Source organism: Scyliorhinus canicula, chromosome 13, assembly GCF_902713615.1.
Source record: "Scyliorhinus canicula chromosome 13, sScyCan1.1, whole genome shotgun sequence".
In the NCBI taxonomy this organism is placed as follows: Eukaryota; Metazoa; Chordata; class Chondrichthyes; order Carcharhiniformes; family Scyliorhinidae; genus Scyliorhinus; species Scyliorhinus canicula.
The window spans coordinates 6,915,203-6,940,002 of NC_052158.1; positions in this window are offsets into that span (position 1 = coordinate 6,915,203).

A 24,800-nucleotide genomic window follows, 5' to 3' on the forward strand; every position below is an offset into this window, starting at 1 on the left:
ACTGAAAGGTCTGAAGGTGGATATGTCACCTGGACCAGATGGACTACAGCCCAGGGTCATAAAAGAGATAGCTGAGGAGATTGTGGAGGCATTGATGGTTATATTTCAGGAATCACTGGAGGCAGGAAGGGTCCCAGAGGACTGGCAGGTGGCTAATGTAACACCACTGTTTAAGAAGGAAGGGAGGAAGAAGACAGAAAATTATAGGCCGGTTAGCCTGACTTCGGTCATTGGTAATATTTTAGAGTCCGTTATTAAAAATAAGATCGTGGAGTACTTGGAAGTGCATGGTAAAATAGCACTGAGTCAGCATGGCTTCGTCAAAGGGAGGTCATGTCTGACAAATCTGTCAGAGTTCTTTGAGGAGGTAACAAGGAAGTTAGGTAAAGAAGAACCACTAGATGTGATTAATTTAGATTTCTAGAAGGCCTTTGATAAGGGGCCGCATAAAGGGGCCTGTTAAATAAGTCAAGAGTCCAGGTGTTAAGGGTAAGATCCTGGCATGGCTAGAGGATTGGCTGACTGGCAGAAGGCAGAGAGTGGGGATAAAGGGGTCTTTTTCAGGATGGCAGCCGGTGACTGTGATGTGCCTCAGGGGTCTGGGCTGGGACCACAACTTTTCCCAATATACATTAATGATCAGGAAGAAGGAACTGAAGACACTGTTGCTAAGTTTGTAGATGGTACAATAGATGGTACAAACATCTGTATAGGGATAGGTAGTAATGAGGAAGCGGAGGGCTGCAGAAGGATTTGGATAGGCGAGGAGAGAGGGCAATGAAGTGGCAAATGAAATACAATGTGGAAAAGTGTGAGGTTATGCACTTTGGAAGGAGGAATTTACGCAGACTTTTCTTACCCCTTAAACACTACTATTCAATTCCCCATTAAACAACAACAAAAGAAACATGCAGCTCACAATCTGCCTTACTGCGGGAGAATTGTGGACTCAGCATCAGGCAGATCAGAATTCAGCTCCTCTCTCCAAAGGTTGTCCACCAACTACCTCTCTAATGCTTTTCAAAATGCCTTCCTTGGCTCCAGCCAACAATAACCTCATCTCCCCAAGCTGGAAATCAAGTTATTTCTGTGGGTTGCAAAGCACATTAACTCCCCAGGGACTCTCCTAGTCAAACCACAGTCCATGGGCTGGATTCTGCGCAGCCTCACGCCAAAATCGTGGCCGGCGCGGGGGCGGAGAATCCACTTTCACGCTGTAATCAGGCCCGGCGGCGGTCCGGCGATTCTCCGGGGCCCCGGATATTGGCGTGACTGCGGAGTACGCCGCGCGGAAGGGGGGCCCCATTCCCAGAGGCCCGTCCAGCAATCCTCCACCCCCGACCGGCCGAGTTCCTGATGCCGTGGAACTAATCACCCATTGCCTGTCTGGATGCTGGCGTGGTGGCTGTGGACTCAGTCCGCGCCCGCCCTGGTCGGGGGCAGGGGGATCGGAGGCCGGGGATTAGATCTGTGCTGTCTCAGGCTTGGCAACGCGGCCGATCAGGGTGTTCTCCTTTCTCTATATGACTCGGCGGTCCGAGTCCATCTTGGAGGCCGCCTCCATACGCATGCGCGGACTCCGAACTGGAGGTGCGGGGGGCCCGTATCTGCAGCTAAAGCTGTGAGATTTACTCCGGGTCCCTGCTAGCCCCCTGCAGGGCATTGAATTAGTTCAACTTTTTTATCGGAATTTCGGGAGTAAAACGCCACCGTTTTTACACCAGCGTGGGGGACATTGTCTCATTTTGGGAGAATCCAGCCCCATTAGTCCAGACTGAAAAACACATTTTGGCAATTACACCGACTGGCTGCTAAAAGCTCCCAGGCCCTGCAATACAGAATTATTTTTTTAAAACAAACATGACCACAGCAGTCAGACATCCTCTCACCCCAGGCTTTTAATCCTTAAATTGTCCAATACGTAGAATCCAGTATTCCTAAAGCCTTCCAGTCGTCACAAACCTCTCTCCAACTTTCATTTTAAAGTTATGTCCACTTGTCAGGCCATTCAGTCCATCAAATCAATGCCAGCATTCTGGAGCTATCCAGTACCAAGTGGACCCCCCCTCACCAACGGAAGGAATTTTTCCCGATCTATCCTAGTGAATCCTTTCAACATCCCTAAACCCCTCAATCAAATCTCCAGACAATAACAGCCATGTTTACGTGAGAGTTCATGTAAACTCTCCTCACAATGTCACCCTCTGGCCGGGTCATGCATTGCAATATAAGGTGTGGATGATTGGGCAGTCAATATACAGTTCAGCCAGCCTTCAATTTATGAATTGAGGGGGTGCTTTTGAACTGACAAGGTGATACAGGTCTAATCTGTTTCCAACAGGTCCTAATCTGTCCCTGAAGCTTACAAACAGACAAGTTGACACTGGCTCATGAGGTAAAGGTGGTTTTGCTTCAAATCTAGCCAATGTTACAACGAATTGACAACTATTTTAACCCACTACAAACACATCACGGCCGCTGTGTGTACCAAACACAAGATGCACCGTGACTACTTTACGATGTTTCTTTGACAGCACCTTCCAAATCCGAGACCTCGACCACCAGAAGTACAAAGGCAGCAGGGACCCCCACCGCCTCCCAGTTCCCCTCCTCGCCACACACCCACCCCTCACCACGACCGTTATTAGCTGTTTCTTCATCAGCATTTGGTCAAAGTCTGGGAACTCCCTGAACCAGCTGGAGAACCTTTACCACATGGATTTTGTTTCAATTCATTCGGAGGCTGTGAGCCTCGTTGGCAATGCCAACGTTCATTGTCCACCCCAAATTGCCCCTTGAGACGTTGGTGGCCAGCTGCGCCCTTCGACCTCGACAGTCCATACGGTCTAGGTCCACCCAGTGTGCTGTTAGGGAGGGAGCTCCAGAATTCAGATCCAGCGACTGTGAAGGAACAGCCGATATATTTGTCCGTAAGGGTGGTGAGTTGCCATGGGTGAACATCCAGGTGGTGGCGATCCCTCGCCCCTTCAAGATGATCAAAGTCATGGTTTTAAGCTGCTGAAGGAGTCTTGGTAAGTTGCCGCCATGCATCTTCTGTCTGGCACACACTGTGGCCATGATATGCCTGTGGTGGTGGGTTAAAATTGTCGGCAAGTAGGTGTAACACTTGGTGAGTTGCTACAGGGCATGTTGTAGATGGCGTACAGTGTGCGTCGATGATGGAGGGGTGCGGTGAGATCATTGGATGTCATTGTGAGGGAGCTTTATGGGACAATTGAGTTGGGTGTGCCTTGGTCGTTTCCTATGTCAATACCCGGTAGTCCATCCAGTTTTATTCCTGTAATTTTCCACAGTGACTTGCTGGGGGTCAACTGAGCGGCAACCATATTGCTGGAGGCTGGAGTCGTGTGTAGGCTAGACTAGCAAAGGACAGCGCATTACCTTCGCTGAAAGTGAACTACATGAGTTTTTATGACAATTAGTAGTTTCTAGGCCACCATTAGTGAGACTAGCCTTTTCCCCCAGATTTATTAGTTCGATTGAAACTTAAATTTCACCAGTAGAGGTGATATTTGAAGCCGAGTTCGTCTCGGCCTCTGGTTTGCTCGTCCAAGTAAGATTACCAGTGGTGCAGCAGTTCAACAAAGAACTTGTCATTTTCTTCCCAAGGGCAAGACGGGGTGAGGAATAATACCAGCAGTTAGCCACATGTTGTGAATGACATTGTTAAAAAAACATTTGTAGTATTGAATCTAAGACACTGCAAATATTTTACAGGAAACTGGGATTTTTATTTTCTACTGAATTACCCAGTACATAAATTACTCAATTTGTTGCCTAATCTGATGTTGGTTAATATTCCTGTTGGAAACTGTTGACTAATGTGTCTTACCTCATGCTAAAATAGCACAACATCCAGGCTAGGCGGCTTTGTGGAATCGCAGTGTCTTAATAAATGTGCCTATCAAGTGTTAATGACCCAGTTTAGCGCTGAGGCCTTCAATGGCACTCCCACCTTACTCCACTTGATCTCGGTATTTGTAAACAACCTCCCCAGAGGTTCCTTATTGGGCCACTGTAACAGACACGAGGTGTGGACCGATTTCGCAACGTTCACCAGCCATTGTGAAGAGTCTATCTGGAAAGAATGACGGGCTCAGGGTTAATGAAGGCTGCTGAAAGGCTAGCCTCCAGGACATCTTTAAAATGATGCTCAGTTTCAGAGGGCAGACCAAGGGTAAATATTTCCACTTGCAAACGACTCCAAGATTAGTCATCAATGTAAGGTAGATTCAAAGCCCTGGGCGTCATTCACAGGACTTGAGTTAAAGTCCTCTGTAAGGCACATTCAGAGGAGTGTTTCTCGGCACCTGCCGCACAGAGAAAGATCCCGCTATTCAACCGCAGCACGGTAGCATTGTGGATAGCACAATCGCTTCACAGCTCCAGGGTCCCAGGTTCGATTCCGGCTTGGGTCACTGTCTGTGCGGAGTCTGCACATCCTCCCCGTGTGTGCGTGGGTTTCCTCCGGGTGCTCCGGCTTCCTCCCACAGTCCTACGATGTGCAGGTTAGGTGGATTGGCCATGATAAATTGCCCTTAGTGTCCAAAATTGCCCTTAGTGTTGGGTGGGGTTGCTGGGTTATGGGGATAGGGTGGAGGTGTTGACCTTGGGTAGGGTGCCCTTTCCAGGAGCCGGTGCAGACTCGATGGGCCGAATGGCCTCCTTCTGCACTGTAAATTCTATGTAATTCTATGTAATTCCTGGGGTTTTCTTTGGCCTCCCGCTGCAGGATGACTACTCACGGACCGGGCACCATTTTTAAAGACAGCCCCCCATCTTTCGACCCCCCTCACTGCGGCCACAGAACCCCCCCCCCCCCCACCCCCATTTCACTTGACTTACCTCTTCCAGGATATTTGGGCCCTCTGTAATCCCACCTCTTATGGGAAAGTTTCCCCTCCAGGCGCGACCCCTCGCACTGGCAACCTGGCACCGTGAACTGCCACATGGGCACCCTGGCACTGCCAACCAGGAACCTTGGCAGAGTCAGGGTGGTACTAACAAGATGCCCATGTGGCAGTACCAAGGTGCGAGGTTGGCAATGTCAAGATGTCCAGGTGCCGGAGGGAGCACCATGGTTCCTATCTGCCCACTGCCTAACTACCCGGGGTCTCCAATGGCCTGGGAGATACCCCCCTTCATGTGCCATTACAGCTGGTCCATGTTTGTGTGAACCATTACCAAATGGCGCTCGGTTATCGACTCATTTAAATATCCGCGGTCTGGATCTTGTCCAGTGAGAGCGCGATGCAGATCACGACACCTCTCAACGAGAGGGCCCGCACGAGTTTTGTCCCAACACCAGGTCAGGAACAGCGAGCCCGCTGAATCACGCCCACTGTCACCTCTCCAGCCTGGGATACTTGGAAATAAGCCAGTCCAGGATTTACGTCTTTTCTGAATTATGGAATGATGCATGAATGCCTCACCACAAGTCTGTAATCCTGAAAAAACACCGTAGATGAAAATATTTACCTGTGTCATAGAACAGTGACAAAATATCTGAACGCAGTAACAGAAATAGCTGCACTTAGCCAAACACGGCACGGGGTTAGAATTGCGATACTAAAATTATGCTAAGTGTTGCCTGGTCCTGCTCGAAGAATTTTCAGCCATCTTTCTTTTCTTCCAAAGCAAAATGTCTTCTAATCAAAGCTCAGTGAGATGAATGAACAGCGACCTCCAAGTCTGGTTGAGGTGAGTGTATAAAGCAAAGAGCAGGAAGTACACAAGGAGCAAGGAATGTAAGGGTGTTGTTGCAACGAGGTGCACGTCGTAGTGAGGATTGACAAATTCAGTCGCTGCTGGGGAGAAACCTGGAGAAAAATCAGAGAGACATTGAAAAAGATTGTTTTCCTTTGTCGTTTTGTTTCGAACATTTACCTTCTCCAGTTATGAAAATATTGAAGGAGTGGGAAAATATTGAAGGAGTCTGCCCGGGCTCACAGTCATAGAACCGTAGAATTCCAACAGTGCAGAAGGAGGCCATTCAGCCCATCGAGTGTTCACCGACCCTTTGAAAGGCCGCAGTGAGGGGGGCTGCCTTTAAAAATGGTTCCCGATCCATGTGTAATCATCCTGCAAGGGGAGGCCAAAAATACCCCCGGCAATGTACCGTTGAATCTTTCGGCCCACTCCCCCACCCTACCCCACCTAATCTTTTATTTTATAAATTTAGATCATGTTTTTTTTTCCAATTAAGGGGCAATTTAGCGTGGCCAATCCACCTAACCTGCGCATCTTTGGGTTGTGGGGGCGAAACGCACGCAGACACGGGGAGAATGTGCAAACTCCACACGGACAGTGACCCAGGGCCGGGATGGAACCCGGGTCCTCAGCGCTGCGAGGCAGCAGTGCTAACCACTGCGCCACCATACCCCACCTAATCTACACACTTTGGACACTAATGGGCAACTTAGCATGGTCAATCCACCTAACCTGCACATCTTTGGACTGTGGGTGGAAACCGGAGCACCTGGAGGAATCCCACGCACACACGGGGAGGATGTGCAGACTCATGTAGCCACCTGGGGTGGCCACGTCCCAATTTCAAAATGGACACTTGCAAAGAGTAAAGGGAAAATTGGACAGTGCTAAGGAAACAAGCAGGTGCAAGGTTTGCCTGTGGATTGGAATTTGCAGCTCCCAGACAAAACCGATACTACAAGCCATTAGCATAGTAGTGAGCTATCTCCGGGGACAAAAGGGAAACATTTAAGCAATCGGTACCAGAGCAGACTCCCCGGCGCCAGTGGAGACTAAAACAAAGGCAGGCCAACGGTCACCTAGGGCCCGCCCAGCGATCAAGCAACGACCCCTTTATTGGAGAAATCAATACAAATGATTAAGACATGGTCCAATTAATTGGGGCCAAGTTCAGGAACCGCCCAAAAGAGCTACTATTCTATACCAGTTCGAAGCCAGCAGCCTCAGAACCGGACAACGGCCATTGTTCCTCTGACTGAGTGGGCCCCCCGAAGCTAAGTATAGGCATTGAGTAGTAGTTGTAGTTTAGCGAGTAGAGTTTGTGCATGAGTAATAATTGACTGTGTGTGTAAATAAATGTGCATTGATTTCAAACTTACTAACTGGTGTATCGAGTCTTTGATCAGTATTCGGTTTTGAACCTTGTGGCGGTATCAGAAAGATACCTGGCGACTCTTGAGCAAACATAATTAAAACAGAGCAAATTAAGGAAAGCATAACGAGCAACACTCCGCACTGACAGTAAGCCAAGGCCAGAATTGAACCTGGGCCCTTGACACTGTGAGGCAGCAATGCTAACCACTGTGCTACCATGCCAGTGGGCATTATCCAGTTCAGTAAAGGGTCTTTTTGCCAACCAGTCAGCGGGGGAAGGAGATACTTTACCAGCAGGGGTTTCAGGCCCGGTCAGCTGAAGGTACTGCTACCAATGGTGGATTAAAATCAGGGGTACACAGAGAAGGCAGAATTAGCCGAGTGTTGCTTTCCCAGAGGGACAATGACAGGGACGGGTAAGGCCATGGAGCGTCTGGAAAAGCAAGGAGGAGAATTGTGAAGTGTGAGGCTGGGACAGGAACCACTGTAAGTCAATCAGCACCGGGGTGCTGGGGGGAAAAGGCATTGGTGTTAGTTAGGGCATGATGGCGGAGTTCTGGATGGCTACAAGTGTAGCCAGGGAAGCATTTTTGGAGTACAGTCACTGTGGTCACGCAGGAAAAGTGGCAGGCAATTCGCACAGGAGGATCCCACCAACAGCAATGAGATATCTGACCAGACAACCTGTATTCATCGATGCTCCACATGGGATAAATATTGTCCGGGCCACAGCCACGGATCGCTGCTTGCACTCCTGACTGAAGGGGATAGTGTGGATTTGGTGATTGGCACATATCCTCCAGCAGTCTCCAGAAAACGACACTGCCTCGAACTCTATCATGTGACACATTCATGTTCTCTGTTTCAGTGTGACTGATCACAGAATTACAAACATTCTGGCCAAAGGCAACCTCGTGTTTTTCTAGATCATCTGATCTTTGAGTTCTCAAAATATATTTTGCCCCGCAGAGTACGTGGAATAGCTCTGTCTCATTTTCTCTCGCTGTGCAGATTAAATAGCTCAGAGAGGCTCGAACAACACCACGGGCTCCAGGCAGAAAATGGACAGACACAAGGAGGAAGATAGCTCCAATCTGCAAGGGTAACAGTGAGAGCAATTTCAGCAGGGGGGCTGAACTGGATCTTTGGCAATATAACTCTATCTTCTTTGCGGCTGACTTTGGTTCATTGGTGATTTGCATCACTGATACATAAACCAACCATATGGACCGGCCTGAATAATTGGTGATTGGCTTCTGCTGTTCCCTAGCTTGGACCTGACTCTGTTCCATGCTTACCTGTCCTGGGAGTGTTTGATGGGGACAGTGTAGAGGGAGGTTTTCTCTGTATCTAACCCCGTGCTGTACCTGTCCTGGGAGTGTTTGATGGGGACAACGCTGAGGGAGCTTTACTCTGTATCTAACACCCTGCTGTACCTGTCCTGGGAGTGTTTGATGGGGAGTGTGTAGAGGGAGCTTTACACTGTATCTAACACCCTGCTGTACCTGTCCTGGGAGTGTTTGATGAGGACAGTGTAGTGGGAGGTTTTCTCTGTATCTAACCCCGTGCTGTACCTGTCCTGGGAGTGTTTGATGGGGACAACGCTGAGGGAGCTTTACTCTGTATCTAACACCCTGCTGTACCTGTCCTGGGAGTGTTTGATGGGGACAATGAAGTGGGAGGTTTGCTCTGTATCTAACCCCGTGCTGTACCTGTCCTGGGAGTGTTTGATGGGGACAGTGTAGAGGGAGCTTTACTCTGTATCTAACCCCGTGCTGTACCTGTCCTGGGAGTGTTTGATGGGGATCGTGTAGAGGGAACTTTACTCTGTATCTAACCCCGTGCTGTACCTGTCCTGGGAGTGTTTGATGAGGACAGTGTAGTGGGAGGTTTTCTCTGTATCTAACCCCGTGCTGTACCTGTCCTGGGAGTGTTTGATGGGGACAACGCTGAGGGAGCTTTACTCTGTATCTAACACCCTGCTGTACCTGTCCTGGGAGTGTTTGATGGGGACAATGAAGTGGGAGGTTTGCTCTGTATCTAACCCCGTGCTGTACCTGTCCTGGGAGTGTTTGATGGGGACAGTGTAGAGGGAGCTTTACTCTGTATCTAACCCCGTGCTGTACCTGTCCTGGGAGTGTTTGATGGGGATCGTGTAGAGGGAACTTTACTCTGTATCTAACCCCGTGCTGTACCTGTCCTGGGAGTGTTTGATGAGGACAGTGTAGTGGGAGGTTTTCTCTGTATCTAACCCCGTGCTGTACCTGTCCTGGGAGTGTTTGATGGGGACAACGCTGAGGGAGCTTTACTCTGTATCTAACACCCTGCTGTACCTGTCCTGGGAGTGTTTGATGGGGACAATGAAGTGGGAGGTTTGCTCTGTATCTAACCCCGTGCTGTACCTGTCCTGGGAGTGTTTGATGGGGATCGTGTAGAGGGAACTTTACTCTGTATCTAACCCCGTGCTATACCTGTCCTGGGAGTATTTGATGGGGACAGTGTAGAGGGAGCTTTACTCTGTATCTAACCCCGTGCTGTACCTGTGTGTGAGTGTTTGATGGGGACCGTGTAGAGGGAGTTTACTCTGTATCTAACCCTGTGCTGTACCTGTCCTGGGAGTGTTTGATAGGGACAGTGTAGAGGGAGGTTTACTCTGTATCTAACCCCGTGCTGTACCTGTGTGTGAGTGTTTGATGGGGACCGTGTAGAGGGAGTTTACTCTGTATCTAACCCTGTGCTGTACCTGTCCTGGGAGTGTCTGATGGGGACAGGTTAGAGGGAGCTTTGTATCTAACCCCGTGCTGTTCCTGTCCTGGGAGTGTTTGATCGGATTGTGTAAAGGGAGTTTTACTCTGTATCTAACCCGGTGATGTACCTGTCCTGGGAGTGTTTGATCGGATTGTGTAGAGGGAGCTTTACTATGTATTTACACCGTGCTGTACCTGTCCTGGCAGTGTTTGATGGGGACAGTATAGAGGGAGGTTTGCTCTGTATCTAACCCCGTGCTGTACCTGTCCTGGAAGTGTTTGTTGGGGACAGTGTAGAGGGAGCTTTACTCTGTATCTAACCCCGTGCTGTACCTGTCCTGGGAGTGTTTGATGGGGACAGTGTAGAGGGAGCTTTCCTCTGTATCTAACCCCGTGCTGTACCTGTCCTGGGAGTGTTTGATGGGGACAGCGCTGAGGGAGCATTACTCTGTATCTAACCCCGTGCTGTACCTGTCCTGGGAGTGTTTGATGGGGACAGCGCTGAGAGAGCTTTACTCTGTATCTAACCCTGTGCTGTACCTGTCCTGGGAGTGTTTGATGGGGACAATGAAGTGGGAGGTTTGCTCTGTATCTAACCCCGTGCTGTACCTGTCCTGGGAGTGTTTGATGGGGATCGTGTAGAGGGAACTTTACTCTGTATCTAACCCCGTGCTGTACCTGTCCTGGGAGTGTTTGATGGGGGACAGTGTAGAGGGAGCTTTACTCTGTATCTAACCCCGTGCTGTACCTGTGTGGGAGTGTTTGATGGGGACCGTGTAGAGGGAGGTTTACTCTGTATCTAACCCTGTGCTGTACCTGTCCTGGGAGTGTTTGATGGGGACAGGTTAGAGGGAGCTTTACTCTGTATCTAACCCCGTGCTGTTCCTGTCCTGGGAGTGTTTGATCGGATTGTGTAAAGGGAGTTTTACTCTGTATCTACCCCGTGCTGTACCTGTCCTGGGAGTGTTTGATGGGGATCGTGTAGAGGGAACTTTACTCTGTATCTAACCCCGTGCTGTACCTGTCCTGGGAGTGTTTGATGGGGACAGTGTAGAGGGAGCTTTACTCTGTATCTAACCCCGTGCTGTACCTGTGTGGGAGTGTTTGATGGGGACCGTGTAGAGGGAGGTTTACTCTGTATCTAACCCTGTGCTGTACCTGTCCTGGGAGTGTTTGATGGGGACAGGTTAGAGGGAGCTTTACTCTGTATCTAACCCCGTGCTGTTCCTGTCCTGGGAGTGTTTGATCGGATTGTGTAAAGGGAGTTTTACTCTGTATCTACCCTGTGCTGTACCTGTCCTGGGAGTGTTTGATCGGATTGTGTAGAGGGAGCTTTACTCTGTATCTAACCCGGTGATATACCTGTCCTGGGAGTGTTTGATCGGATTGTGTAGAGGGAGCTTTACTATGTATCTACACCGTGCTGTACCTGTCCTGGCAGTGTTTGTTGGGGACAGTGTAGAGGGAGCTTTACTCTCTATCTAACCCTGTGCTGTACCTGTCCTGGGAGTGTGTGATGGGGACAATTTAGAGGGAGGTTTACTCTGTATCTAACCCCGTGCTGTACGTGTCCTGGGAGTGTTTGATGGGGACAGTGTAGAGGGAGCTTTACTCTGTAACTAACCCCGTGCTGTAACTGTCCTGGGAGTGTTTGATGGAGACCGTGTAGAGGGAGCTTTACTCTGTATCTACCCCGTGCTGTACCTGTCCTGGGAGTGTTTGATGGGGACAGTGTAGAGGGAGCTTTACTCTGTATCTAACCCCGTGTTGTACCTGTCCTGGGAGTGTTTGATGGGGATCGTGTAGAGGGAGCTTTACTCTGTATCTACCCCGTGCTGTACCTGTCCTGGGAGTGTTTGATGGGGACAGTGTAGAGGGAGCTTTATTCTGTATCTAACTGTGCTGTACCTGTCCTGGGAGTGCGATGGCGACAGTGTAGAGGGAGGTTTACTTTGTATCTAACCGTGCTGTACCTGTCCTGGGAGTGTTTGATGGGGACAGTGTAGAGCAGGGGTGGGCAAACTTTTCCGTGCAAGGGCCACATTCAGAAATTCACAATTTTAAAGGGCCGCATAGTATATTAAGTAAAATAACTTCACCCGGTTATGATTCTGGGCGCCTCATATAGAACATAGAACAGTACAGCACAGAACAGGCCCTTCGGCCCTCAATGTTGTGCCGAGCAATGATCACCCTACTCAAGTCAACGTATCCACCCTATACCAGTAAGTAACCCAACAGCTCCCCCCCCCCCCCCCATTAACTTTTTAAAAAAAATTTTTAAAAAAAAAATGTTTTTAAATTTTTTTTTTAATGACTTGGTGGGCCGCATAAAGACCTTTGGCGGGCCGCATGCGGCCCGCGGGCCGTAGTTTGCCCACCCCTGGTGTAGAGGGAGCTTTACTCTGTATCTAACTCCATGCTGTACCTGTCCTGGGCGTGTTTGATGAGGACAGTGTAGAGGGAGCTTTACTCTGTATCTAACGCCGTGCTGTACCTGTCCTGGGAGTGTTTGATGGGGACAGTGTAGAGGGAGCTTTACTCTGTATCTAACCCCGTGCTGTACCTGTCCTGAGCGTGTTTGATAAGGACAGTGTAGAGGGAGCTTTACTCTGTATCTAACCCCGTGCTGTACCTGTCCTGGGAGTGTTTGATGGGGACAGTGTAGAGGGAGCTTTACTCTGTATCTAACCCCATTCAGTACCTGTCCTGGGAGTGTTTGATGAGGACAGTGTAGAGGGAGCTTTACTCTGTATCTAACGCCGTGCTGTACCTGTCCTGAGCGTGTTTGATAAGGACAGTGTAGAGGGAGCTTTACTCTGTATCTAACTCCGTGCTGTACCTGTCCTGGGAGTGTTTGATGAGGACAATGTAGAGGGAGCTTTACTCTGTATCTAACCCCGTGCTGTACCTGTCCTGGGAGTGTTTGATGCGGACAGTGTAGAGGGAGCTTTACTCTGTATCTAACCCCGTGCTGTACCTGTCCTGGGAGTGTTTGATGGGGACAGTGTAGAGGGAGCTTTACTCTGTAACTAATCCCGTGCTGTACCTGTCCTGGGAGTGTTTGATGAGGACAATGTAGAGGGAGCTTTACTCTGTATCTAACTCCATGCTGCACCTTCTTAGTGTGGAGGAACCCACTCAGAACAGCTTCCACTTAAATAAGAGACCAAATCTGTACACAGTGCTGTTTGTGTTCCCATTAATATCCTGTGCAGCCAGCAAAACTGATTTACTATTACCCCCTGTAATAACCTCCACAAGATCCATGGGAATACCGTGATTGTTCTTCCCCTGGGACCCGTGGTGTATAAGCCTCCGCACTAGTGGGCAGGGGCCCACTCCACTGGGACTCAGAACAACTTGGTATAGAGCCCGACCCTGACAGAGCGGCATGTTGGTTCGAGCAACAAAAATGTGCTCTCTGTAAATGTTTTAGCTGCTTGTAGGCAGACTTTCTGTGACTGTAGATAAATCAACATTCACCTCACTGCTCAACTTTCTGGGTCTTAATACCCCCTCCACACACACACACACACACACACACACGCACCTCCCTTGGCTACAAAGGCCATTTCATTTTCCCTTCCTAATCGCCTCCCGTACCTGCACAGAGAGTGGGGGCAGGGTAGGGAGGGGTGACACGCCCCCATCTCAAAACCTTCAGAAGAATATCCAGGCGGACACTGGCAACACCCTTGTGTGCGGGACAGGTGTGAGAACCCAGTGACTCCCCTGCAGTCGAATAGCCACGTCACACCTCAGCTAAGCTCAATTATAAGAGATGGGCCGATTGGTTCCTGTGCTGCCAATAGCTTGCGGGGGAGGGCGGGGAAGAGGGAACAGGGCAGGCTGAAGGAAGAAACTATTGTTTATGAGGTTTCGCTGAGAGACACGTGGTTCACATTCAGGCGAGGGAAAGCCTGAGGCCTTGCTCATTAGCAGCGGGTGGAGTTATCATTGTGCACGGCAATGGCGAAATGAGGAAATTAATTTTAATGCAAGGGGGAAGTGGGTAGATCAGGAATTCCCTAGCTATGATGAAACCCCATGGAACAAGTGACATCTTTTTACTTTCTAAATTCCTTATGATTCATGCTGTTGTTTATTGTAACTCTTTCTCCCTGTCGCAGTTTCACCCTTCCTGTCTTTCACCCACTTTCTCACCCTCTTCACTTCCTCACCGTTAACCTACTCTCTGTCGCTCGCTAGTGCTGTGTTTGTGCCTGTCTTGTCTCTCTGTCTTTGCCCCTGCACCCCACCCCCCAGTCCCGTACCCCACTGGGCGTCAATGACAATCTCCTCATGCAAAGGGTTGGTGAAAGCGATTAAGGGATGGGCTGATTAGATAATGACTGCCCGGGACGTGCAATAGCAGCGGCAAATGGGCGGCCCTTGTTCTTCGGAGTGAAGTTATGTTTCCCAATGGTTAAAAGGAGGGCACCAGAAATGTGCAGTTGAATTTAATTCAAGCAGAAGAAAGTATACCTTGCCCGTTGTGATTTTTTAATTTATTCTTTCTTGGGATGTGAGCATTGCCCTTGGACTGTGTGTCTTCCTCGGCTACTTGGGGGCATTTAAGAGTCAACCACATTGCTGAGGGTCTGGAGTCACATGTAGGCCAGGCCAGGTAAGGATGGCAGATTTCCTTCCGTAAAGGACATTAGTGACCCAGATGGGTTTTTAACGCAATCGACAATGGTTTCATGGTCATCATTACTGAGACGAGCTTTTCAATTCCAGATTTATTAAATGAATTCAATCTTCCTCCAGGTACCAAACAAGATTTGAACTGTGTCCCTAGAACGTTAGCCTGGGCCTCTGAATTACTAGCTCAGTAACATTGGACTGGACCAGCCATATTAATACTGAGGCTACAAGAGCAGGTCAGATGCTAGGAACCCTACAGCGAGTGACTGACCTCCGGACTCCCCAAAGTCTGTCCACCAGAAGTCAAGAGTGTAATGGAATACTCTCCACTTGCCTGGATGGGCCCAGCTCCAACAACACTCAAGAAGCTCAACACCATCCAGGACAAAGCAGCTCCACTTGATTGCTCCCCTTCCACAGATAGACAAACCCTCCACCTCCGATGGACAGTGTCAGCCGTCTGCACCATCGACAAGATTCACTGCAGGAACTCACCGAGGTTCCTCAGGCAGCACCTTCCAAACCCACGGCCACCACCATCTAGAAGGACAAGAGCAGCAGATACCTGGGATCACCCCCACCTGGAGGTTCCCCTCCAAGTCACTCCCCATCCTGACTGGGAAATATATCGGCCGTTCCTTCAGTGTCGCCGGGTCCAAATCCCTCCCTCCCTAACAGCACGGTGGGTGTACGTACACCTCAGGGACTGCAGCGGCTTCAAGACGGCAGCTCAGCACCACCTTGTCAAGGGGCAATTAGGGATGAAGCCCACATTCCGTGAATGAGTACAAAAAAGTATCACTACATCATAATCACCTCTCCAGCTCCCGGAAAACATTAAAACCTTTACTAGCCAAGTCAGGATTGAAAAGACCATTAAAGATCATATAAAAGACAATTCTGGGATGATTCAAAAGATTACCACATTACAAGAGAGTTTTCAACGAGCAAGCTTGTCTTGCATCAGCCTTGATTCCTGCCCATGATTCTCATGTTTCAGTGTGGCATGTCCTGTATTAAGACACTTCAGTCAATACATTTTTGGCCGACAATCAACCAAAATTCTTGTGGAGGGAGTTGGCAGCTTGCCTGTAGCAGCTGCGACAAGCTGAGGTGGGGCAGATGTTTCTACTCAATGTTTCAGCCAAATCAAACAAAGCAAAAAGCCAAAATCAGCAAACTGAGCTGAGATCCTTCGCTCCCGGGATATAACCAGGAGGCCAAGGGATTGATGCGGATTATACCATCACCTCAGCTAGGCCTCGGTGGCTAACGCACGCACACACTGTACACACACGCAGGAGGCCACGGGCTTGGTACAGATTATACCATCACCTCAGCTAGGCCTCGGTGGCTAACGCACGCACACACTGTACACACACGGGCGCTCATCGCACACGTACACTCACACGTACACAAAAACTGATACACATAAAAACACACATAAACATGCACACATACACACACAGGCACACTACTACACACAGAGGCACACTAATACACGCACACACTAATACACACACAGGCACACTAATACACACACAGGCACACTAATACACACACAGGCACACTAATACACACACAGGCACACTAATACACGCACACACTAATACACACACACACATGCACAAACACATACACACATACAGACACTCTAATACACACACACAGACACACTAATACACACGCACACACAGGCATACTAATACACACACACACATGTACACATATACATACACACATACATACACATGTGCAAACACACATGCTTACACTTGCACACACACACACTCACATATATGCTCAGACGCACATACACACATGTACAACATTCATACATACACACATACTCAAATAAACACACATACTCACCCACATATACGCACATACACACACACATGCTCACACACAAATACAGCTCACACACATAAGCTCACACACACATGTAGACCCACATGCCCATAAACTCACACACACAAACACACACACACACACCACAACATCAGGAGGTTATGAGTTTGGGTAATGCTGAGCACAAAATCTGCTTCAGGATTTTTAGGATGTTGTGGTATTGCCTCTCCGCCATCTGCAGGGTCAGTAGGGAACACATCCCCGCCAATCCCACCTGCCCCTCAGCCACTCCACGCTCCAATAAGTGTTAATTGGATGTAGTTGGGAATTCTGCCCCTCAATCAGGATGAAGCCCACCTCAGAGTGCTGTGGGCCAATTAGATTGGCTGCTATCTCTCTGGTCCCTGCAGCACCTGAAGCCACAGTGGACAGAACTGGCACTGCATACAGTCCCCAGGGCCTCGCTCCCGGGGGTCCCGGACCAGGTAAAATCTGGGGGGGGAGAGGGGGGAGGGGGTGACTCAAGGTCGGGATGGTCTGAAAGACGTAAGGAAATAGACGCAGGGAGATTGGGGAGTTTTCCTGAAAGGTTGAGGAGGGAGGGAGGAGGTGACTGCACCTTCAGGGGTGGATGCTGTCAAAGTGTCAGCTCTGCACTCAGCGGCCTATTCTCACCCGAGGCCTGAACCCAGATTTATTTTTTACGCTTCCTTCCCAGAACTCTCCCAGCTCGCCTGAAAATTGAAGCTGGGGTGGGAAACGGCCCACCGGCAGTCAAAACATCGGCCTCAATTGGGGTGAGGGCAGAAGGCCCATCCGAGGCCTCGGATGCCCCAATACAAATTTCTAGCGAGGTCAGGATGGGTCGGAACCCAGTGGGAAACGCATCCCAGGAATTTTACACCAATAGCCTCTCCCGCTCCCTCCTTCCCCACTCCAAGCCCATTGTCTGCTGGATGACAGGTCAAACCAAGGCCCCGATTGGTCCCTCGGGTGGCCATAATAGATCTCATGGCGCTGAATAGGATAAGGGCAGTGGTGCTCCCCCTGTGGACCGGCCAATACTCTTCCCTCAGTCAACATCACTGCACAGAAAACAGATTACTTGATCATGATCACTTTGCTGTGTGTGGGATCACCCTGTGCACGGATTGGCTGCTATAATGCTTCTGCTATTTAATTCTTAGGCCAAAGAAACGTCGGGAGATTTGACTTTGGGTGACAGAGTGTCATCGCCCCGTTACACTCCAACAAAGTCAAAAGTACCCCACCCACCCCTCACAAACCCTGCTACCACCCGCCCCGCCTCCCGACCCACCATGGGGTGACATGGTGGCACAGTGGTTAGCACTGCTGCCTCACAGCACCAAGGACCCGGATTCAATTCACGGCTGGGTCACTGTCTGTGCGGAGTCTGCATGTTCCCCCCGTGTCTGCACGTTCCCCCCGTGTCCTACCCAGTCCCAGAGGGGGAAAGGACAGTGTCTGACCCACTGTCCCACCCAGTCCCAGAGGGGGAAAGGACAGTGTCTAACCCACTGTCCCACACAGTCCCAGAGGGGGAAAGGACAGCGTCAGAACCACTGTCCCACCCAGTCCCAGAGGGGGGAAGGACAGCGTCTGACCCACTGTCCCACCCAGTCCCAGAGGGGGAAAGGACAGTGTCTGACCCACTGTCCCACCCAGTCCCAGAGGGGGAAAGGACAGTGTCTGACCCACTGTCCCACCCAGTCCCAGAGGGGGAAAGGACAGTGTCTGACCCACTGTCCCACCCAGTCCCAGAGGGGGAAAGGACAGTGTCTGACCCACTGTCCCACCCAGTCCCAGAGGGGGAAAGGACAGAGTCTGACCCACTGTCCCACCCAGTCCCAGAGGTGGAAAGGACAGTGTCTGACCCACTGTCCCACACAGTCCCAGAGGGGGAAAGGACAGTGTCTGACCCACTGTCCCACCCAGTCCCAGAGGGGGAAAGGACAGTGTCTGACCCACTGTCCCAGCCAGTCCCAGAGGGGGAAAGGACAGTGTCTGACCCACTGTCCCACCCAGTCCCAGAGGGGGAAAGGACAGTGTCTGACCCACTGTCCCACCCAGTCCCAGAGGGGGAAAGGACAGTGTCTGACCCACTGTCCCAGCCAGTCCCAGAGGGGGAAAGGACAGTGTCTGACCCACTGTCCCACCCAGTCCCAGAGGGGGAAAGGACAGTGTCTGACCCACTGTCCCAGCCAGTCCCAGAGGGGGAAAGGACAGTGTCTGACCCACTGTCCCACCCAGTCCCAGAGGGGGAAAGGACAGTGTCTGACCCACTGTCCCACCCAGTCCCAGAGGGGGAAAGGACAGTCTGACCCACTGTCCCACCCAGTCCCAGAGGGGGAAAGGACAGTGTCTGACCCACTATCCCACCCAGTCCCAGAGGGGGAAAGGACAGTGTCTGACCCACTGCCCCACCCAGAGGGGGAAAGGACAGTGTCTGACCCACTGTCCCACCCAGTCCCAGAGGGGGAAAGGAAAGTGTCTGACCCACTGTCCCACCCAGTCCCAGAGGGGGAAAGGCAGTGTCTGTCCCACCCAGTCCCAGAGGATGAAAGGACAGTGTCTGACCCACTGTCCCACCCAGTCCCAGAGGGGGAAAGGACAGTGTCTGACCCACTGACCCACCCAGTCCCAGAGGGGGAAAGGACAGTGTCTGACCCACTGTCCCACCCAGTCCCAGAGGGGGAAAGGACAGTGTCTGACCCACTGTCCCAGCCAGTCCCAGAGGGGGAAAGGACAGTGTCTGACCCACTGTCCCACCCAGTCCCAGAGGGGGAAAGGACAGTGTCTGACCCACTGTCCCACCCAGTCCCAGAGGGGGAAAGGACAGTGTCTGACCCACTGTCCCACCCAGTCCCAGAGGGGGGAAAGGACAGTGTCTGACCCACATCCAGTCCCAGAGGGGGAAAGGACAGTGTCTGACCCACTGTCCCAGCCAGTCCCAGAGGGGGAAAGGAGTGTCTGACCCACTGTCCCAGCCAGTCCCAGAGGGGGAAAGGACAGTGTCTGACCCACTGTCCCACCCAGTCCCAGAGGGGGAAAGGACAGTGTCTGACCCACTGTCCCACCCAGTCCCAGAGGGGGAAAGGACAGTGTCTGACCCACTGTCCCACCCAGAGGGGGAAAGGACAGTGTCTGACCCACTGTCCCACCCAGTCCCAGAGGGGGAAAGGACAGTGTCTGACCCACTGTCCCACCCAGTCCCAGAGGGGGAAAGGACAGTGTCTGTCCCACTGTCCCACACAGTCGGGGAAAGGACAGTGTCTGACCCACTGTCCCACCCAGTCCCAGAGGGGGAAAGGACAGTGTCTGACCCACTGTCCCACCCAGTCCCAGAGGGGGAAAGGACAGTGTCTGACCCACTGTCCCACCCAGAGGGGGAAAGGACAGTGTCTGACCCACTGTCCCACCCAGTCCCAGAGGGGGAAAGGACAGTGTCTGACCCACTGCCCCACCCAGTCCCAGACGGGGAAAGGACAGTGTCTGACCCACTGTCCCACCCAGTCCCAGAGGGGGAAAGGATAGTGTCTGACCCACTGTCCCACCCAGTCCCAGAGGGGGAAAGGACAGTGTCTGACCCATGTCCCACCCAGTCCCAGAGGGGGAAAGGACAGTGTCTGACCCACTGTCCCACCCAGTCCCAGAAGGGGAAAGGACAGTGTTTGACCCACTGTCCCACCCAGTCCCAGAGGGGAAAGGACAGTGTCTGACCCACTGTCCCACCCAGAGGGGGAAAGGACAGTGTCTGACCCACTGTCCCACGTCCCAGAGGGGGAACGGACAGTGTCTGACCCCCACCCAGTCCCATAGGGGGAAAGGACAGTGTCTGACCCACTGTCCCACCCAGTCCCAGAGGGGGAAAGGACAGTTTCTGACCCACTGTCCCACCCAGTCCCAGAGGGGGAAAGGACAGTGTCTGACCCACTGCCCCACCCAGTCCCAGAGGGGGAAAGGACAGTGTCTGACCCACTGTCCCACCCAGTCCCAGAGGTGGAAAGGACAGTGTCTGACCCACTGTCCCACCCAGTCCCAGAGGGGGAAAGGGCAGTGTCTGACCCACTGTCCCACCCAGTCCCAGAGGGGGAAAGGACAGTGTCTGACCCACTGTACCACCCAGTCCCAGAGGGTGGAAGGACAGTGTCTGACCCACTGTCCCACCCAGTCCCAGAGGGGGAAAGGACAGTGTCTGACCCACTGTCCCACCCAGTCCCAGAGGGGGAAAGGACAGTGTCTGACCCACTGTCCCACCCAGAGGGGGAAAGGACAGTGTCTGACCCACTGTCCCACCCAGTCCCAGAGGGGGAAAGGACAGTGTCTGACCCACTGTCCCACCCAGAGGGGGAAAGGACAGTGTCTGACCCACTGTCCCACCCAGAGGGGGAAAGGACAGTGTCTGACCCACTATCCCACCCAGTCCCAGAGGGGGAAAGGACAGTGTCTGACCCACTGTCCCACCCAGTCCCAGAGGGGGAAAGGAAAGTGTCTGACCCACTGTCCCACCCAGTCCCAGAGGGGGAAAGGCAGTGTCTGTCCCACCCAGTCCCAGAGGATGAAAGGACAGTGTCTGACCCACTGTCCCACCCAGTCCCAGAGGGGGAAAGGACAGTGTCTGACCCACTGTCCCACCCAGTCCCAGAGGGGGAAAGGACAGTGTCTGACCCACTGTCCCACCCAGTCCCAGAGGGGGAAAGGACAGTGTCTGACCCACTGTCCCACCCAGTCCCAGAGGGGGAAAGGACAGTGTCTGACCCACTGTCCCAGCCAGTCCCAGAGGGGGAAAGGACAGTGTCTGACCCACTGTCCCAGCCAGTCCCAGAGGGGGAAAGGACAGTGTCTGATCCACTGTCCCAGCCAGTCCCAGAGGGGGAAAGGACAGTGTCTGACCCACTGTCCCACCCAGTCCCAGAGGGGGAAAGGACAGTGTCTGACCCACTGTCCCACCCAGAGGGGGAAAGGACAGTGTCTGACCCACTGTCCCACCCAGTCCCAGAGGGGGAAAGGACAGTGTCTGACCCACTGTCCCACCCAGTCCCAGAGGGGGAAAGGACAGTCTGACCCACTGTCCCACCCAGTCCCAGAGGGGGAAAGGACAGTGTCTGACCCACTGTCCCACCCAGTCCCAGAGGGGGAAAGGACAGTGTCTGACCCACTGTCCCACCCAGTCCCAGAGGGGGAAAGGACAGTGTCTGACCCACTGCCCCACCCAGTCCCAGAGGGGGAAAGGACAGTGTCTGACCCACTGTCCCACCCAGTCCCAGAGGGGGAAAGGACAGTGTCTGACCCACTGTCCCACCCAGTCCCAGAGGGGGAAAGGACAGTGTCTGACCCACTGTCCCACCCAGTCCCAGAGGGGGAAAGGATAGTGTTTGACCCACTGTCCCACCCAGTCCCAGAGGGGGAAAGGACAGTGTCTGACCCATGTCCCACCCAGTCCCAGAGGGGGAAAGGACAGTGCCTGACCCACTGTCCCACCCAGTCCCAGAAGGGGAAAGGACAGTGTCTGACCCACTGTCCCACGTCCCAGAGGGGGAACGGACAGTGTCTGACCCCCACCCAGTCCTAGAGGGGGAAAGGACAGTGTCTGACCCCCACCCAGTCCCATAGGGGGAAAGAACAGTGTCTGACCCACTGTCCCACCCAGTCCCAGAGGGGGAAAGGACAGTGTCTGACCCACTGTCCCACCCAGTCCCAGAGGGGGAAAGGACAGTGTCTGACCCACTGTCCCACCCAGTCCCACAGGGGGAAAGGACAGTGTCTGACCCACTGTCCCACCCAGTCCCAGAGGGGGAAAGGACAGTGTCTGACCCACTGTCCCACCCAGTCCCAGAGGGGGAAAGGACAGTGTCTGACCCACTGTCCCACCCAGAGGGGGAAAGGACAGTGTCTGACCCACTGTCCCACCCAGTCCCAGAGGGGGAAAGGAAAGTGTCTGATCCACTGTCCCACCCAGTCCCAGAGGGGGAAAGGACAGTGTCTGACCCACTGTCCCACCCAGTCCCAGAGGGGGAAAGGCAGTGTCTGTCCCACCCAGTCCCAGAGGATGAAAGGACAGTGTCTGACCCACTGTCCCACCCAGTCCCAGAGGGGGAAAGGAAAGTGTCTGATCCACTGTCCCACCCAGTCCCAGAGGGGGAAAGGACAGTATCTGACCCACTGTCCCACCCAGTCCCAGAGGGGGAAAGGACAGTGTCTGACCCACTGTCCCACCCAGTCCCAGAGGGGGAAAGGACAGTATCTGACCCACTGTCCCACCCAGTCCCAGAGGGGGAAAGGACAGTGTCTGACCCACTGTCCCACCCAGTCCCAGAGGGGGAAAGGACAGTGTCTGACCCACTGTCCCACCCAGTCCCAGAGGGGGAAAGGACAGTGTCTGACCCACTGTCCCACCCAGTCCCAGAGGGGGAAAGGACAGTGTCTGACCCACTGTCCCACCCAGTCCCAGAGGGGGAAAGGACAGTGTCTGACCCACTGTCCCACCCAGTCCCAGAGGGGGGAAGGACAGTGTCTGACCCACTGTCCCACCCAGTCCCAGAGGGGGAAAGGACAGTGTCTGACCCACTGTCCCACCCAGTCCCAGAGGGGGAAAGGACAGTGTCTGACCCACTGTCCCACTCAGAGGGGGAAAGGACAGTGTCTGACCCACTGTCCCACCCAGAGGGGGAAAGGACAGTGTCTGACCCACTGCCCCACCCAGTCCCAGAGGGGGGAAAGGACAGTGTCTGACCCACTGTCCCACCCAGTCCCAGAGGGGGAAAGGACACGGTTTGACACACTGTCCCACCCAGTCCCAGAGGGGGAAAGGACAGTGTCTGACCCACTGTCCCAGCCAGTCCCAGAGGGGGAAAGGACAGTGTCTGACCCACTGTCCCACCCAGTCCCAGAGGGGGAAAGGACAGTGTCTGACCCACTGTCCCACCCAGTCCCAGAGGGGGGAAGGACAGTGTCTGACCCACTGTCCCACCCAGTCCCAGAGGGGGAAAGGACAGTGTCTGACCCACTGTCCCACCCAGTCCCAGAGGGGGAAAGGACAGTGTCTGACCCACTGTCCCACCCAGTCCCAGAGGGGGAAAGGACAGTGTCTGACCCACTGTCCCACCCAGTCCCAGAGGGGGAAAGGACAGTGTCTGACCCACTGTCCCACCCAGTCCCACAGGGGGAAAGGACAGTGTCTGACCCACTGTCCCACCCAGTCCCAGAGGGGGAAAGGACAGTGTCTGACCCACTGTCCCACCCAGTCCCAGAGGGGGAAAGGACAGTGTCTGACCCACTGTCCCACCCAGAGGGGGAAAGGACAGTGTCTGACCCACTGTCCCACCCAGTCCCAGAGGGGGAAAGGAAAGTGTCTGATCCACTGTCCCACCCAGTCCCAGAGGGGGAAAGGACAGTGTCTGACCCACTGTCCCACCCAGTCCCAGAGGGGGAAAGGCAGTGTCTGTCCCACCCAGTCCCAGAGGATGAAAGGACAGTGTCTGACCCACTGTCCCACCCAGTCCCAGAGGGGGAAAGGAAAGTGTCTGATCCACTGTCCCACCCAGTCCCAGAGGGGGAAAGGACAGTATCTGACCCACTGTCCCACCCAGTCCCAGAGGGGGAAAGGACAGTGTCTGACCCACTGTCCCACCCAGTCCCAGAGGGGGAAAGGACAGTATCTGACCCACTGTCCCACCCAGTCCCAGAGGGGGAAAGGACAGTGTCTGACCCACTGTCCCACCCAGTCCCAGAGGGGGAAAGGACAGTGTCTGACCCATTGTCCCACCCAGTCCCAGAGGGGGAAAGGACAGTGTCTGACCCACTGTCCCACCCAGTCCCAGAGGGGGAAAGGACAGTGTCTGACCCACTGTCCCACCCAGTCCCAGAGGGGGAAAGGACAGTGTCTGACCCACTGTCCCACCCAGTCCCAGAGGGGGGAAGGACAGTGTCTGACCCACTGTCCCACCCAGTCCCAGAGGGGGAAAGGACAGTGTCTGACCCACTGTCCCACCCAGTCCCAGAGGGGGAAAGGACAGTGTCTGACCCACTGTCCCACTCAGAGGGGGAAAGGACAGTGTCTGACCCACTGTCCCACCCAGAGGGGGAAAGGACAGTGTCTGACCCACTGCCCCACCCAGTCCCAGAGGGGGGAAAGGACAGTGTCTGACCCACTGTCCCACCCAGTCCCAGAGGGGGAAAGGACACGGTTTGACACACTGTCCCACCCAGTCCCAGAGGGGGAAAGGACAGTGTCTGACCCACTGTCCCAGCCAGTCCCAGAGGGGGAAAGGACAGTGTCTGACCCACTGTCCCACCCAGTCCCAGAGGGGGAAAGGACAGTGTCTGACCCACTGTCCCACCCAGTCCCAGAGGGGGAAGGACAGTGTCTGACCCACTGTCCCACCCAGTCCCAGAGGGGGAAAGGACAGTGTCTGACCCACTGTCCCA